The 16,786-nt window shown below is 46.9% G+C and overlaps 1 protein-coding gene across 1 annotated transcript in view; it reads left to right on the top strand.

Annotated features, from left to right (window-relative positions):
• CAMK1D (calcium/calmodulin dependent protein kinase ID) overlaps positions 1–16,786 on the top strand; it is a 421,612-nt gene that overhangs the window by 93,398 nt on the left and 311,428 nt on the right. The window lies entirely within an intron of this gene.

The raw sequence follows: 16,786 nt of genomic DNA, 5'->3' as shown, positions 1-16,786 counted from the left end.
GGGGGGGGGGGGGGGGGGGGGGGGGGGCGGGGAGTAAGTCGTTTCTTGGAGTCCCATGAGAGCCGGGGGACATGGGGCCTCCTGGTGGAGGGCTCAGGGCAGCTCCCCTGCATCCCACTTTCCTTTGTACTGCCTGGTAGCTAAATGGAGAAATAACCTTCCTGCTAAAGAAAGCTCACCAGCCCCTTTCACTATTCTCCTTCCGCCCAAGGAAAGAAAGTTTGAATAATAGAATTTTTTTTTTTCCTTCTCAAGCAGTGAATTCTTCTGTCTTGGCAGCTACAGTGTTCAAGACAAGCTATTCAGAGGAATAGCAGAGAAAATGAAAGGGGATGAGGTTCTGGGAAACTTCTTTTCAGTGTGAGTGGGTTTTTTCCATATGCGCATATATATGACACACGTATTTGCATCTCTGCAGCCTACTGGGCATGCATGATAAATAGCCCGTGGTTGTGACTGTCTTTTGTTATGCGGATTTAATTGAATTCAGTGGCAGCACCTGAGGATATACTGTGAGGAGATAAGGCTTATTTTGATCATCTGAACCCACCAATGGGATGCCGTGATGGTGATGGAGGGTTCCCTGTTTATGCCAATATTTTCTGTTACTAAGGGTAGAATCAAGCGTGGATGAGTAAGATCTGCTCTTGCTTGGATTTGGGAGATTTTCAGACGTTAGGATCTTCTCTTTCAGGGTTGTCAATAATCATTTCCCTGGCCAGATCACGGGGCTCGCTAAGTGTGCAAAAGAGATAATGTAGTTAGAGAAATTTCACCCTTAGCTTCCTGTTCCTTTTATCTCGTGATCCTTCATTGTCATGTCTGGCTGGATCAGCTTCTCCTGCCTGCCATTAACCAACTCTTCCCGACCACCGTGTGCGTGGAGCTGGGGGAAGCCCCCAGATTCCAGACTTTGGGAGGCTCCGATCTATCTTAGTTGAGGGAGCCATCATTCAGTCTCATGCTTTGTTTTAAAATTGTTTTTGTATTTTTAATGAGGTGATTTCATACCTGGGTAACAGTGATGGCTCCAAGTTCAGGCCGGTGCAACGTCCTGAGACCGGAAAAGGGCAGGGCACAGAGTCAGCATTCTGAATGCTTCCTTCTGTGCTCATCCATGCACCTGTCACCCATGAGTTTGGCCATTGGAAAGACATAAATATTGCACCAGCTGTGTGCTGAGCTCTGGCTTGCCCCCCCAAGACTCCCACCTCCTCCCGGGTCTGGCCCCAGCCCTGCCGTCCCTTCTCCTCTCCTCTCCTTGCGTGCCTTCCTTCCCTGCAGCCAACAGCACCCAGTCACTGGATAAAACAGGAAGAAGGATGAATGAATTAAGGCCTTTGAAATTGGTCATATGGTACTTCTACCTCCTTCCCTCCAGGAAGGCAAAGATCAGAGACTGGAGAGCTGTCATTATCCTCCACATAATTATACGAGAGAGCCAAAGTTCTTGGAAACGCCAGGAAAGGCAGGGAGCTCTTCCAAGACGGCCGAGGGAAGCCAGCAGGGACATTAGCTCCGGGGCGGGGGGTGGGGGAGGATGAGCTCATACAAGGGGACCACTGTGCAGCGGAAATAATGACTTCCCCGGGCTGCGGACTCAGAAAACAGCTTCCAAGGGCTGGCTCGTGGAGTTCAGCCTGGTTTGTGGCTTTCTTTAGATGTTCTCCAAGTTTCTTCCTAGTGTTATGAGGCCACTCTGCAACTGCTTCTGGGGCGACAGTGACTCTGGGGCTCAGGGCTGCGCGTGTGCCCACGGAGGGCAGGTGTGCCAAGAAGGGACCGCCAGCTCCACTGTGTGCCCAGCTGAGTCTCTTCTTGGCTTCTTCCTTCCTCCTCTGATGCAGCCTTTTTCTTTTATTTCACTAATTCCCATCTGGTGAGGAAAGGTTTCATACCCAGTTCCCATCCAGTGAGGAAAGGTTTGCTTTTCCGATTCGTGGGCTGAGCACAGCAGAGCAGAGGGGAACGAACCCTCCTCAAGGAAAAGCTATAGCATTCTGCATGTTTTCACTGCTACCCATGCGGGTATTTCTAAGTAAGAATGCAAACAGGCCTGAAATAGAATGTATTAGTAAGTGTAACAAGGGAGCGAGGTGTATTTTTAGCAAATGTGGCTAAAGCCGATGATGGCGGTGAGAAATGGATATGAGGGAAGGGTGGGAGCTGGGGCTGAGGATCGTGGCTGCCTCTGGCCCTTCCCCTGCGTAGAAAGACTGATGGGGCCTGAGGACACCCGGGCTCCTGGTGGACAGGGCTTCTTGAGGGTACTGTGCTGGTTCTAGAGCCCCTTATGCTCCTGCTTCCGCCTGTCATGGCAGTGTGACTGTGGTGAACCCAGGGACGGGAGTCCAGAAGGACCAGGGCAGCAAACCAGCACGTTGGGGGGAAGCTCGCCCACTGAGACATGGCTGCCGCCAGCCGCCTCTCTTGGTGGAGGACAGGGAAGGTCTGGTCAGACGAAGCCTCGAAAGCTGGAGAAAGTCAAGGCCCTGGTTGGCGGGCTGTGAGCACTGCAGGAATCCTGGGAGGGAAGGCGGGGACTCGGATGGTGAGGGCCACACCTCCCCAAACTCTCTGTAATTCAGTGTTTTTATCTGTGAACAGAGAGTGTTAATACTTTCTCAGGGAGTCATGGGTCCAAGGTCACAGAGAAGGGAAGGTTAGAACTTTGAGAAGAAAATCGCTGGAAATGCCAAGATGTGATCTTATTTGTTTCCCTGCAGATTAGCTAGGGTTTAACACCTGATAGCAATAGGAGTCTGTGAATCCCTCTTGCAAGGGCACTATTTGCGGTAGAACCAAGTTTAACCCCAGCTGAGTCTTCCTGGTGTCCATCTGACGCTCTGGCTACAAGAGTGCCCAGAAAGCCTGGTGCTAAAGCAGTTTCCCACCCGGGGGTGCCATGGCTGGGCTCCATTTCTGCAGTCTGGTCTCTCCGTGTCGGCCACGTTCACTCTGGGATCCTCAGATTCATGTGGGGCCTGTTCACCTACTCCTGTATTCTCCCTTGCAGAAGATGGGCATCACCGTTGTAATGGTGTCAGTTTGACTGGGCCACAGGGTGCCCAGACATTTGGTCAAACATTATTCTGGGTGTTTCTGTGAGTTGTGTTTTTGGATCAGATTAACCTTTAAATCAGCAGACTGAGTAAAGCAGATTGCCCTCCCTAATGAAATGGGCCTTATTCAATCAGTTGAAGGCCTGAATAGAATAAAAGGCTGAACTGCCCCCAAATAAAAGGGAATTCCTCCTGCCTGACAGCCTTTTAACTGGGACATTGACCTCTTTCTGCTTTTGGATTCCAGTTGCAACATTGGCTCTTTGGGGGGCTTGAGCCTGCAAGCCTTCAGAATGAACTGCACCATCGGCTCCCCTGGGTCTCCAGCTTGCTGACTCACACTCTAGATCTTGGGACTTGTCTGCCTCCATAATCACGTGCACCAATTATAACTATAATAAATCTATTTATTGGTTCTGTTTCTGGTTCTATTGCTTTGGTTTCTCTGTAGAACCCTAACTAGTACAACCATCTGCCAAATTAAAGCATACTTTGTGGCCCAAATGCCCTCTTATCTAGGATAGGATTTCATGAGAAGGCAGGGAGTGAGCAGGGCAGACAAATTTGAGATCTCATCATTTAGTCTTTGTGTAGCAGGCAGTGGGGCAGAGACTTATAGGTATAGGGGCCTTGCTTTTTTTTCAATCAATTTTTTATTTAAATTTTATTTGGTTAACATAGTGTATTATTAGTTTCAGAGGCAGAGTTTAGTGATTCATCAGTTGCATACAACACCCAGTGCTCATTACTTCAAGTGCCCTTCTTAGTGTCCATCACCCAGTTACCCCATTGCCTCACCACCCCCCTCCAGCAACCCTCAGTTGTTCAGTTTGTTCCCTATAGCTAAGAGTCTCTTATGCTTTGCCTCTCTCTCTGTTTTTACTTATTTTATTTTCCTTCCCTTCCCCTAGGTTCATTTGTTTTGTTTCTTAAATTCCACATATGAGTGAAATCATATGGTATTTGTCTTTCTCTGACTTATTTCGCTTAGCATAACACCCTCTAGTTCTATCCACGTCTTTGTAAATAGCAAGATTTCATTCTTTTTGATGGCCCAGTAATATTCCATTGTATATATATACACCACATCTTCTTTATCCATTCATCTGTTGATGGACATCTAGGCTCTTTCCAAAGTTTGGCTATTATAGACATTGCTGCTATAAACACTGGGGTGCAGGTGCCCCTTTGAATCACTATGTATCCTTTGGGTAAATACCTAGTAGGGTAGTTGCTGGGTCATAGGGTAGTTCTATTTCTAAATTTTTGAGGAATCTCCATACTGTTTTCCAGAGTGGCTGCACCAGCTTGCATGCCCACCAACAGTGTAGGAGGGTTCCCCTTTCTCCACATCCTTGTCAACATCTGTTGTTTCCTGACTTGTTAATTTTAGCCATTCTCATTGGTGTGAGGTAGTATCTCATTGTGGTTTTGATTTGTGTTTCCCTGATGCCAAGTGACGTGGGAGCATTTTTTCATATGTCTGTTGGCCATTTGAATGTCTTCTTTGCAGAAATGTCTGTTCATGTCTTCTGCCCATTTCTTGACTGGATTATTTATTTTTTGGGTGTTGAGTTTGTTAAGTTCTTTATAGATTTTGGATACTAGCCCTTTATCTGATATGTCATTTGCAAATATCTTCTCCCATTCTGTAGGCTGCCTTTTAGTTTTGTTGACTGTTTCCTTTGCTGTGCAGAAGCTTTTTATCTTGATGAAGTCCCAGTAGTTCATTTTTGCTTTTGTTTCCCTTGCCTCTGGAGATGTGACTGGGAAGAAGTTGCTGCGGCCAAGGTAAAAGAGGTTGCTGCCTGTGTTCTTCTCAGGATTTTGATGGATTCCTGTCTCACATTTAGGTCTTTCACCCATTTTGAGTTTATTTTTGCATATGGTGTAAGAAAGTGGTCCATTTTCACTCTTCTGCATGTGGCTGTCACAGGGGCCCTGCTTTTAGGAAACTCAATGCACAAAAATTTAAACCTGTGCAAAAGGACAAAAGGAGAAATTAGGAGCTATCTTTTCACATTGAAATAGGATTCTTCTGAGGTCCCTTTAATGAACAAGTTCTCTGTTTTATTTGGAAAATTCTGATTTGTGCATAGATTACCTCAAATGAAGTACCCCTCTGGCGCCCTTCATGCCCTACTGGACCTCCCAGATATGTCACTGATGTAGCCTTTAATTCCGTGGGATACATCGGCTACCTTTGGCTTACACAGATCATACCAAGACATCCTTGGCCCCTGCTATTTTCTGCTCTCCAAGTTTTATTATGATGATGTTATCGATGGACGCCTGGGTGGCTCCTTCAGTTGGGGCATCTGACTTCAGCTCAGGTCGTGATTCTGGGGTCCTGGGATCGAGCCCCACGTAGGGCTCCCTGCTCAGAGGGGAGCCTGCTTCTACCTCTCCTCCCTTCTCGTGCTCTCTCTCTTTCTGTCTCAAATAAATAAAATCTTAAAGAAAAGCTTTTATGATGTTATCAACGCAGTAGATCGGTGTGATATCTTTTGGGAAAGAGCGATGACCAGTGACCCTTTGGCACAGCCCTGAAGCAAGATGATGAAGAGTTACGAGAGACTGCTGCCCAACCAGGCAAAAACAAACGTCTGCTGTTCTCCATTTGTGGTGGTGCAGAAAAAAGTACACACATTTTTTTTTTTTAAGATTTTATTTATTTATTTCAGATACAGAGAGAGAATGTGCAGGGGAGAAGGGCAGAGAGAGAAGCAGGCTCCCGGCTGAGCAGGGAGCCCGACGCTGGGCTGGACCCAGGACCCTGGGATCATGACCTGAGCCGAAGGCTGATGCCTAACTGACCGAGCCACCCAGGTGCCCAAAAGTACACACTTTTTAAAGTCGGTGCCGGCATTGAAAGTACCAGGGGCCGTGTTGATTTATTTCAGGAGAGAGACCCCATCTGGAAGAGCAGTGGCAATTAGAACAACTACCTTAGGGGTGCTTGGGTGGGTCAGTTGGTTAAGCGACTGCCTTCGGCTCAGGTCATGATCCTGGAGTCTCAGAATCGAGTCCCACATCGGGCTCCCTGCTCAGTGTGGGGGTCTGCTTCTCCCCCGACCCTCCCCCTTCTCGTGCTCTCTCTCTCAGTCTCTCTCTCAAATAAGTAAATAATAATAATAAATATTTAAAAAAAAGATTTAGGGGCGCCTGGGTGGCTCAGTCATTAAGCGTCTGCCTTCGGCTCAGGTGGTCCTGGGATCGAGCCCGCATCGGGCTCCCTGCTCTGTGGGAAGCCTGCTTCTCCCTCTCCCGGTCCCCCTCCTAGTGTTCTCTCTCTCTTTCCCAAGTCCCCTCCCTTCACAGATGTTGTCTGCTCTCATTCTCACCACATCATTCACTCGAAGGTAGAAGTGACTGATAACAGCCTAGTATCATACCTATGCTTCATAGAGTGGCAAGTCTGAGGTGAGGTTTTCAAGGTTACCTCTTTCAAGGGTGCAGATTTTTTTTTCTGAGGTTGGAGAGCTTCCAAGGTCCCTGAAACCACAGAGGCGGGTGCCCAAATCACGTACGTGATGGTAGCAAAATACACCTGGGGATGCTTCCTGTGCCCTGGACACGTATCCTATGGGAAAATGCCTTTGTCTTCAGAGTCCCCTACTGAGCCCCAAATGAAGGGTTGACTTGTCAGACCACAGCAGTAAGCAATAGTGACTGTGATGTGGGTGCCAGAGTCCATTTTTAAATATAGACCGTCTACGTGACCTAAATGAATGGAATGCTTTCCCCCCATCCCCTTCCAGGGTAGTTATCGTAGTGTGTAGCTGTCTGTGTTCTTGGGACCCGTCCACGCTCTCTTCTGCACTATTCCCTTGCGTGGCCTTGGGTTGACCATCTGCCCCAGCGGCTGTTTACAGGCGAAGGCCGGCTCGGCAGAGAGCCGTGTGCGGCCAGGAGTTCGGCGCCCTCAGCACGAGGGGAACGTGTTGCTGGACACCGTGTTGCCCTGCTCCAGAAAGCGCGGGACAGCTGTGAAGGGGACCGCCACACTTGCAGCGCCTCCAGGCGCTAAAAGTGTTGGTGTCACGTGGCCAGGCCACGGGAGGGAATAGGCGGGTGCCACTCCGGTGTGTCTCCGGCTTTCTCTGGGTGCAATCCCTAGCAGCCCGCTGTGTGCCAGCAGCGTGCCCTGCACCCTGCACCAGAGCCATTGCTGGGAAGCCTTAACTGGCCCGGGAAGCCACTTGAGGGTTGTCCCCTCCCTGCCTGGTGCGCGGGGGCACAGGACTCGAGAGACATTGTTTTGAAATTAATTACAGTGTGATAAGTGTTGTGAAACAGCAATACTGCCCTTGGAACTGTCATCAAAGCCAGCTGCTAGCAGGGCGCTGGGACACTGTGACTTGCTAGATTCTTCTACCACCCGCGGCTGTTCGGCTCCTGCAGTGTGGAAAGGGCACCTGGGGACCTGGCTTAGCTTAATCAGAGGACAGGGAAGGAGTGGGGGAGGGGGAAGGTTTACAGACAGAGGGAGGAGACAGGACGGTGTCGAAGGAAAATGCCAGGATGCCAGCCCCACTGCCCCTCGGTTAACGTGCCCAGCATGATGGAGTCAGGCTGGGCTCACCGGCTTCATTCGCTAGGTAATGGAAAGGAAAATAATGCCTTGTGGACACCAGGGATTTGACAAACGTTTATTGAGTTGGACACATCACATTTCCATGGCCCATTTCCTTGCCTTTCCCAGAACCCTCCTGCTCCGTGTGCATTTGGTTGTAACTACGGGTCACTGGAGGGTATGAGCGTGCGTGTGTTATCAGCTGAATGTTTGTGTCCCCCCCAAAAGTCGAATGTTGAAACCTAACCCCCAGTGTGATGGTGTCTGTAGGTGGGGCTTTGGGGAGGTTGATTAGGTCATAGGGTGGAACCCTCACGATGGGGCTAGTGCCCTTATGAACGAGACCCCAGCGAGTTTTCTCCCTGTTTCTGCCACGTGAGGACACAGTCGTGAACCAGGAAGGGGGCTCTCAGCAGACCTTGATCTTGGGCTTCCCACCTTCAGACCTGTGAGAAGTAAATGCCCGTTGTTTAGAAGCCAGCCAGTCTGTGGTATTTTGTTATAGCAGCCTGAACGGGCTAAGACAGTGTGCCTGGAGTCTGAAGACAGAATCTCAAGCTTTGAAAAAAATATCTGGGAATGTCTGGGCTGCACTGTTCTGGTATATAACTGACGGTGGTTAATTGAGCTCATCAGGCTGGACAGAGTAGTCGCCAGACGTAGGGCAGAGGTTAAATCGAGTGATACTGCTTTTGTTGGGAATACTTATATTTATCTTATTAACTTGTTTTTTGCTATAAAATTAATCCAGCCTCATGGGGAAAGGTCACTTTAAATTTACGTTTTGAGTGATGCAAGAATAAGGAGGTGCATTTTTTTTTTCCTGTGTCGGGGTCGGGGGAAGAAATTCCTGTGTCTACAAGAAAATTCTGCCAGAATAAAAGATCCCCAAATGACCATGGGAGACAGAGTAGAGGGTGGCTGGAGCCTCTCTCTGTCATTTACCAGCTCTGAGAACCAGGCAGGTCATCTTTCATTGTCACATGTGAAGTATGTCACAGGCTTAACTGAGATAAAATACTGTGGATTTTGTGACTGCAGTCCCAGGGGCTGTTCCCTCCAAGGTGGGAGGTTCATAGCAGAGAGCCTAGAACACCTTCACCATGGATCTTATTCACCAGCAAGCTGAAGTGACAGGAATACACACACAGGGGCACCTGGGTGGCTCAGTCGGTTAAGCGGCCGACTCTTGATTTCGGCTCAGGTCATGATCTTGGGGTCCTGGGAGTGAGCCTGGAGTTGGAGTCGGGCTCCGAGCTCAGCAGGGAGTCTGTTTGAGGATTCTCTCCCTCTCCCTCTGCCCCTCCCCCCACTTGTGCACTCTCTCTCTCAACTAAATAAATCTAAAAAAAAAAATGCACACACAGCTGCCCTCAGTTGCAGCCATAATCGTTCATTCAAGGGACCTGTGGCAAAAGGGGAGACCTTCCCAATCCAGGGAGCTGGCTGCTCTCCTCCCATAGTTGCCTATGGGTCTCCAGCCTGCCCACCTGGTATGCATGAGTGGCCAGCAGGGGTGGAGCTTGGGGCTCCCTGAGCTGGATGTAAGGGCCTGCCTGCTCCTGGCTCTGCAGTTGACCCCAGATTGTTCATCTCTTTAGGGTGATTTCGTAGCCCCACTCTCTGGCTGGGCACAGATTATTAGCTCCCATGGCTCCAATTCTGTGCCAGCTTTGGCAGGTGCAACGGGTTTTATTAATGGGTGAAACCCTTGAACACTTGCTTTATATATTCTTACTAATAAGAGGGCATTGTAATATGGTTTTTTGTTTTGTTTTGTTTTGCCATGTAGGCAAATATTCTTATGACAAGCTCTGTAAACAATGTTTGCAGTCTCTGGTCTGTTCCTTGGCTGTCCAGAAAACAGGTCTTGCCTGTGTCTCTTAGAAGGCAAGTGGCGGGGCTCCTGAGTGGCTCAGTCGGTTAAGCGTCTGCCTTCGGCTCAGGTCATGATCTCGGGGTTCTGGGATCGAGCCCCGCATTGGGCTCTCTGATCGGCAGGGAGCCTACTTCTTCCTCTCCCTCTGCCTCCCCCTCTGCTCATGCTCTCTCTCTCTGTCAAATAAATAATAAAATGTTAAAAAAAAAAAGACAAGTGGCCAGCAAAGTGATTCTGTGAGAATCGAGGAGCCCAGACTGAAGGCTTGAGGGGGACAGGTATCTTTCGGGGTGCGTGGTGGCCCAGGCAAAGATGCAGCAAGCATCTGTAACCCACCCACCTGCAAAGTGTTAGGGCAAGAAGGAACCTTGCAAGAGCCCCTTGAGCAAATTCTTAACCTTTCTCCATTGTTTAAATATCTGCTGTAAGCTGGGCACCCTCTCACAAGAGAAATGCACATAGGCATACACCCCTGCAATTTTGCAGACCATTGAGGGAGTTCACAGACTGCTGGAAATGTATTTATGGACCATAGATACTGGACAACTGAGCCAGATACTCTGGATTCCCCGCGCCCCCATTCCTTTATTCACTGCTGAAAAGATGATGGCTAGACTCATTTCCCGTCACCTAGCTGATCAGTGGCAAAGCCAGAGTCGAGAGCTTATGGAGTGTGTCTAGACTCTTGACCCAGCGCTCTTTCTGTAACCCTATGATGCTTTCACCTGAACCTCTCTCCTTACTGCTCTCAGTGACATTCACATGAAAATGACTTGTCTTCTTGCATTTCAGCCTCGACTGTTTATTTGTTTTGCCAACCCAGCTATGTGGAGGGGAGCCTTGCGTGTCTTGACTGCTTGCTCCCCCTACCCTCCAATCTGAGAATGTAAAGCTAGTTCTGGGAAGGAGAGTTTGTGACATCAGTGCTGGCCGCAGGAGCTTCTGTCCCACTTTACCTGGCGTTCCTCTTCATAAGCAGTAGTTTGGTTGTAGAGAATAAGGTCATTTTAGAACACAAGGTGTATCAGTGTGCTAGGACCACCAACCAGGGAGCTGAATGACAGAAATGTATTATGTCAGAGTTCTGGAGGCTGCACGTCCCGATTAAATCAAGGTGCTGGTAAGGCGGTTCTTTCTGAGGGCTGTGAGGGAGGGATCTGTTCCAGGCCTCTCTCTTTGGCTCCAGGTGTCTCTCTTTTCCCTGTGTCTCTTGACATCATCTCCCCTCTATGTGTTGTCTGTTTGTCCAAATTTTCCTTTTTTGAAAGGATATTAGACATGCAGGATTAGGGCCCACCCTAACTTGATTACCTCAGTAAAGACCTCGTCTCCAAATAAGGTTACATTCTAAAATACTGGGGGTTAGGACTTCAGCATATGCATTTTGAAGGCACACAATTCAACTCATAATGGAAGGCATTTCCTGACTGGCAGGTCTTGGTAAGGCACCTCAGTGGCCCAAGCTTGACCTGGTCCAATATGCTTTCCATAACACTGTACTCTCTGATTTATTGAGACTCCATTTAGATACAGTTCCTGTAAAAAGTGACAAGACAAATCTTTGAAATGTTGGGGAAAAATCTGGATTTTACTGGACCACTTGGCAAGTATGCTGACCACCTAACGATGCATCAGTAACATTTGCTTGGGGGTCAGGGTGGAGGGAAGTAAACACATTCATTGGGTGGTTATGATTTTCATGCTTGAGCCAATGGGGTTTGGAAGAATCTCCTATCTTGTTTTTAAGTGTCTCACTGCTCAGACCTAATCCCAGTTGTTCTATGGTCATTGATAGTGAACTTACCATTGGAATAGTATTTTTATAAATGGTGTCAATTAAATTTCTTAGGTAGTGGAGAAATCACACTCTCAGGGAATGAATGCAGAATCAGATTAAAGAAACCACTACCATCCTAAATCGATGAGGAATTTATAAGTACATTCAAATCCTCATGGAGGAAAGATTAGTTATGTGTTGTAGTCTAGAATAGTGCCCCTGACACCAACCTGTTTGTATACCTGTCTTAAGTTACTCATTTTATATGGAATGGGTTCAAGTGGATTGAGGCTATACTTGTCTTTTGCTAGAAGCCCCTCTCCACCCCTGAGCCCTTGAAGGACAAATGGAAAATGCATGTTGTTTTAAAATGTGGGAATTGCAATTTGGGGACAGTGAGGGGAAATATGGTGGTGAGAATAATTGAAGGGATATTATAGGGGATTTAACCTTGGACTTGAGACCTGGGTTAAGGTTATTACCTTCAGCACAGTGCTTGTGGAGAGGGAAATACAGGCTTGCTGGTGGTCTCCAGGGAGAGCTATAAAGTGCCCAGCAAGGTGGAGGTATCTCAGGACTGGCAGGTGTCAAGTCAGTACTGACAAGACAAATCTCAGCCATTTATAGTACAGTACCTCAGATGAAGGTAAATACTAGAAGCAGCTTGCAGCTTAAATTCTGTTAAAGAACCAGATTATCTAGGGTGGATTATCTATGGGGAATGTTGCATCCTGGGCTAGCTTCGCTCGGTATATTTTTGGCATGCAGCTTATTTTTGAACCATTTTTTCTTCTTAGCTGGTTTGTGTTAGGGAATACATGCTAATTTCTAACATGAGAGTCTCTCTCTTTCTCTCTCTCACATACATTATATTGGAAAGTCACAGACAGGAAGGGAAGTCTGCTGCCTCCTTGCCCTCCCTCCACCACCGCCCCCACCACCGACGCCTAGTGTGTCACAAAGCCAGATATTTTTGTGTTCACTTTCGTATTCACTGTTGCCTTGGATTTTCTTGTGACTCTTCATTGGTTTGGTTGGGTCAGAGCTGACTATCTCACTGTTTTGAATTTGAGATCCAGTAATAAAACCAATTGTAAACATAAACTAGAAATCTGTCAGGTAAGAGGAGCTTGGAGGTAGAATTTCTATTTCAGGTGAAAATCTTCTTACTTAGAATTAAAAGAACCACTGTCAAAATCCTTCAGTGGGAAAAAAAAAGTCAACTGTGCCATTTATAAGAAAGGAAAATGCCTTTGACTTGTCTGCTGCCACAGAGTTCCCAGATGAGGACCAATAGTTGTTTCTTCTTCGATCTGTACATAAGACCTTCTAATAGGGCAGGACATAACAATGACATTAATTTTAGTGACTGTGTAGAATGAGCTAAGTGTTATCAAACATTGATTAGTTCAAACAATAATATGCCTTTTTTTTTTAAAAGATTTTATTTATTAGAGAGAGAGAGAATGAGAGAGAGCACATGAGAGGGGTTAGGGTAAGAGGGAGAAGCAGACTCCCTGCCGAGCAGGGAGCCCGATGCGGGACTCGATCCAGGGACTCCAGGATCATGACCTGAGCCGAAGGCAGTTGCTTAGCCAACTGAGCCACCCAGGCGCCCAATAATATGCCTTTTTCAATTTCCAAGATACTTCTCCCTTTTTTTAGATGGATTTATTTATTTCAGAGAGAGGGGGGGTGCAAGTCGGGGGGGGGGCAGGGAGAGAGGGAGACAAGCAGACTCCCCCCTGGGCTCAGAGTCCAACTTCGGGCTCCATCTCAGGACCCTCAGATCATGACCTGAGCTAAAATCAAGAGTCAGATGCTCAACTGAGCCACCCAGGTGACCCCCAAGGTACTTCTCTTAATGGGTCCGTTCTTCCCAGTTTAAAAAAAAATTACTTATCTTAATTTTAAAACTCAAAGACATTTTTTCCAGTGAAGGCAGCAAAATATTTCGCTCTCTAAGATATGCAAAATGCCAGAATGGTTCATTTGGGTATATTGCTCATTCAAGGTTTTATGTCCTTGGGAAAGCTGAGGAACAAACACTTACACAATTTTGAAAGGATGAAAACATTCCAATGTGTTATGCTAGTAGAATAAAGAAAGAATGCACAAGGGGATTTATTGTATTATCTGCAAAGGATTTAATGATGTGAAATGTTTAAAAATTGGAAATATATACTTACCTACTGTAGGAAAAACTTTTTTTTCCTGAAACATTCTTTTAAACGTAAGTTTTCTTAAATATCCCTTTGTTCTCTAAGGGATGTGGACAAGTGTCTTAGTAAATTACTTTGGTTGTTAATGTCTTTATGAAGTTCATGTCCAGTTTTAAAACTTTAGATTCTTACCCTTTAATGATTGTATCAGTTATGAGTAAGATTGGCTGCAAGTCATAGAAAGCTATAGATAACTATGAGTCAAACAGGATAAGGGCTGTTCCTCTTGCACAAGGCCTGGTGGGTGGTCTAGGGCTCATGTGGTTCTTCCTGGTGTCAGGGACCCAGGCTCCGTCTAGCTTGTTGCTCTGCATTGTGTGGCCTTAATCTCAGGGTATGAAATTGGGACAGCCTTACTCCAGGCAGTGGAATGGAAGAAGGGACAGAGAGATAGGGGCAAAAGGCATGTGTGAACTGTCCAGAGTTGAGACAGTGGTCATGCCTAATTGCAAAGGAGGATGGGAAATAGAGTCTCCAATGTATGGTGTGTGGGTCTAGCTGGAAATCAGGGGCTTTCTCCCCAAAGAAGAAAGAGAGCATAGCTAGTGGGGAATGGTTAGCAGTCTCTGCTGCAGTCACAGACTTTAGCTACATTATAGTGGAATCAATCCATTAATGACACTTGAAAACAAGTTGAATTTTTTTTTTTTTTTTAAAGATTTTATTTATTTGTTTGAGAGAGAGAGAATGAGAAACAGAGAGCATGAGAGGGAAGTGGGTCAGAGGGAGAAGCAGACCCCCCGCTGAGCAGGGAGCCCGATGCGGGACTCGATCCCAGGACTCCAGGATCATGACCTGAGCCGAAGGCAGTCGCTTAACCAACTGAGCCACCCAGGTGCCCCCAAGTTGAATTTCTTTTTACGGTTGTTATGGGCTTACATTCTTTTAGCTCTAAGATTTGGTTTGCCCCCATGTATCAAGACCTGAGGTAAACATTGTTTGTTTAAAATGACAAAATGCACTTATTCACACTTTATTTATTTATTTATTTATTTATATTTATTTATTTGACAGAGAGAGACAGTGAGAGAGGGAACACAAGCAGGGGGAGTGGGAGAGAGAAAAGCAGGCTTCCCACTGAGCAGGGAGCCCGATGCGGGGCTTGATCCCAGGACCCTGGGATCATGACCTGAGCCGAAGGCAAACACTTAATGACTGAGCCACCCAGGCATCCCTATTTATTTTTATTTTAAAGATTTTATTTATGTATTTGACAGAGAGAGACACAGCGAGAAAGGGAACACAAGCAGGAGGAGTGGGAGAGGGAGAAGCAGACTCTCCGCTGAGCAGGGAGCCTGATGTAGGACTCGATCCCAGGACCCTGGGATCATGACCTGAGCTGAAGGCAGATTCTTAACAATTGAGCCACCCAGGCGCCCCTTATTCACACTTTAATACATTTTATTTAAAATTTTTATTACCTGTACCTCAAATGACTGGGGCTGAAAAGTACACAATAATTCACAAAAGCCTACTTTATGAAAATCGACTACGCTTAAGCCTACAAATTGGTAAGGAAGTACGAGTTAGGTGATTGGAGTGGAAAGTACCAAGGCCAGAAGCAAGTGATGAAGGATGTGGCATTATTTGAGTGGGGGTGGGAAAGGGCTGGAGGCAAGAAGGAGGATGGGGTAAGAGGAGGCTGTGATGGTGGAGGAAAGCCAGACAGATGTGATGCCTTGAGAACCTAGGCCTCAGTGCCATGACAGCCCAGACAGACTGGTGGAACTGATGCACCCCATGGCCCAAATCTTAGAGTGTTGGTATCTGGTGCCAATAGGACAAAAGAAAAGAAGACTTCTGAGTTATCCAGGTAGGGAAGGCCTTATGTAGGCCAGGGTAGGTGGGTTTGGGTAACAGAGTTCTCCAGGAGCTCCTTGGCTGAGATATGACTAAACTCCAGAACCACTGATGTACCCAATTTCCAGTTGGCATAAAACCTGGCTTCTGAAACAAGGGACCATTTCCAGAAGCATTGAGTTAATGCCCATGTTTGGATGTCTCCAAAAGAGGCTTGGCAACAGAAAAGAGACTCTGGCTTCCAGATTGGAGATGGGTGGTGAGGAACGAGGGGGAAGGTGTCCTTCAAGGTGGACAGGGGATGATGGGAAACTGGCTGATCTTAAGACTACGAGCTGATCTTGGGATTTAGAGAACATCAAAATCATTGTCGTCTGAACATCCTTTTTCACTCTACAACTTGTTGGGCTGCCTTCAGTCCTGGGCAGTCCCGTGTTCAGGAAAGCCTTGAAGAGGAGCAATGATGGTGTTGCCTGGGCGTCTATGCCGAAGCCTTTTCTTCCATGGAATGTCATCTAAGTTAAGAATTTCTGCCAGTTTTCACAATAGAATTCAGGTGGCAGATATTCACGCACACTTCTAGCAGTGGATACATTAATACATTGATTGTGCATGACTTGCCTGGGGTCCTACCTGAAATCTACTTTTTTGGCCTCTGGACCTGTGTTTTTTTGTGTGTGTGTCCATATCAAACTTAGTGCTTTATTTATTTATTTTTTTTTTTTAAAGATTTTATTTATTTATTTGAGACAGAGAGAATGAGAGACAGAGAGCATGAGAGGGAGGAGGGTCAGAGGGAGAAGCAGACCCCCCGCCGAGCAGGGAGCCCGATGTGGGACTCGATCCCGGGACTCCAGGATCATGACCCGAGCCGAAGGCAGTCGCTTAACCAACTGAGCCACCCAGGCGCCCAAACTTAGTGCTTTAATACCATTTATCTTATTGATTAGTGAGCCACGAGGGATGGAAAGGGTATGGGGTAAGTAAAAGCTTCCTGGGTGGTTTTTCCTTATAGTGTCTTTTTTATCAGTCTCAGTCCTTAGAGCTTCCCGGATGAGGCCACTTAGGGTGACCAGGACCTTGGCTAAGATGCGGATGGATGATTCTGGGTCTTGTTTCATGGCCCGGAGACTATATCTTTTTTCTCGTTCTGATAAGCACTGTTCTGCTTTATCTTTCCTGCCCACAATCCATATCTGCATGCATATTTCATGATTTTCTTACCTTCCAGTTGCTTCTGAGAAAAAAATCAAATGAAAAAAGAAGGACATGGGAGTGCCAAAGCAGAAGTAAACACTTTCATGTAGCTGGCCCTGGGCCATTAGGATCAATTTTCCCCCCCAAATCTGAATCCCTCCCCAGGAGACTCTGCCTAGGGGGTGGCACACATAGGGTTTTATGATAGGATTTGGCTGAAACAACACAAATAAGGGCTGTTTTTATCCTCTCTTCAACAGATGGGCTTGAAAT

Source organism: Neomonachus schauinslandi, chromosome 5 (assembly GCF_002201575.2).
Source record: "Neomonachus schauinslandi chromosome 5, ASM220157v2, whole genome shotgun sequence".
Classification (NCBI taxonomy): Eukaryota; Metazoa; Chordata; class Mammalia; order Carnivora; family Phocidae; genus Neomonachus; species Neomonachus schauinslandi.
This window is presented reverse-complemented; position numbering and strand designations above follow the sequence as displayed.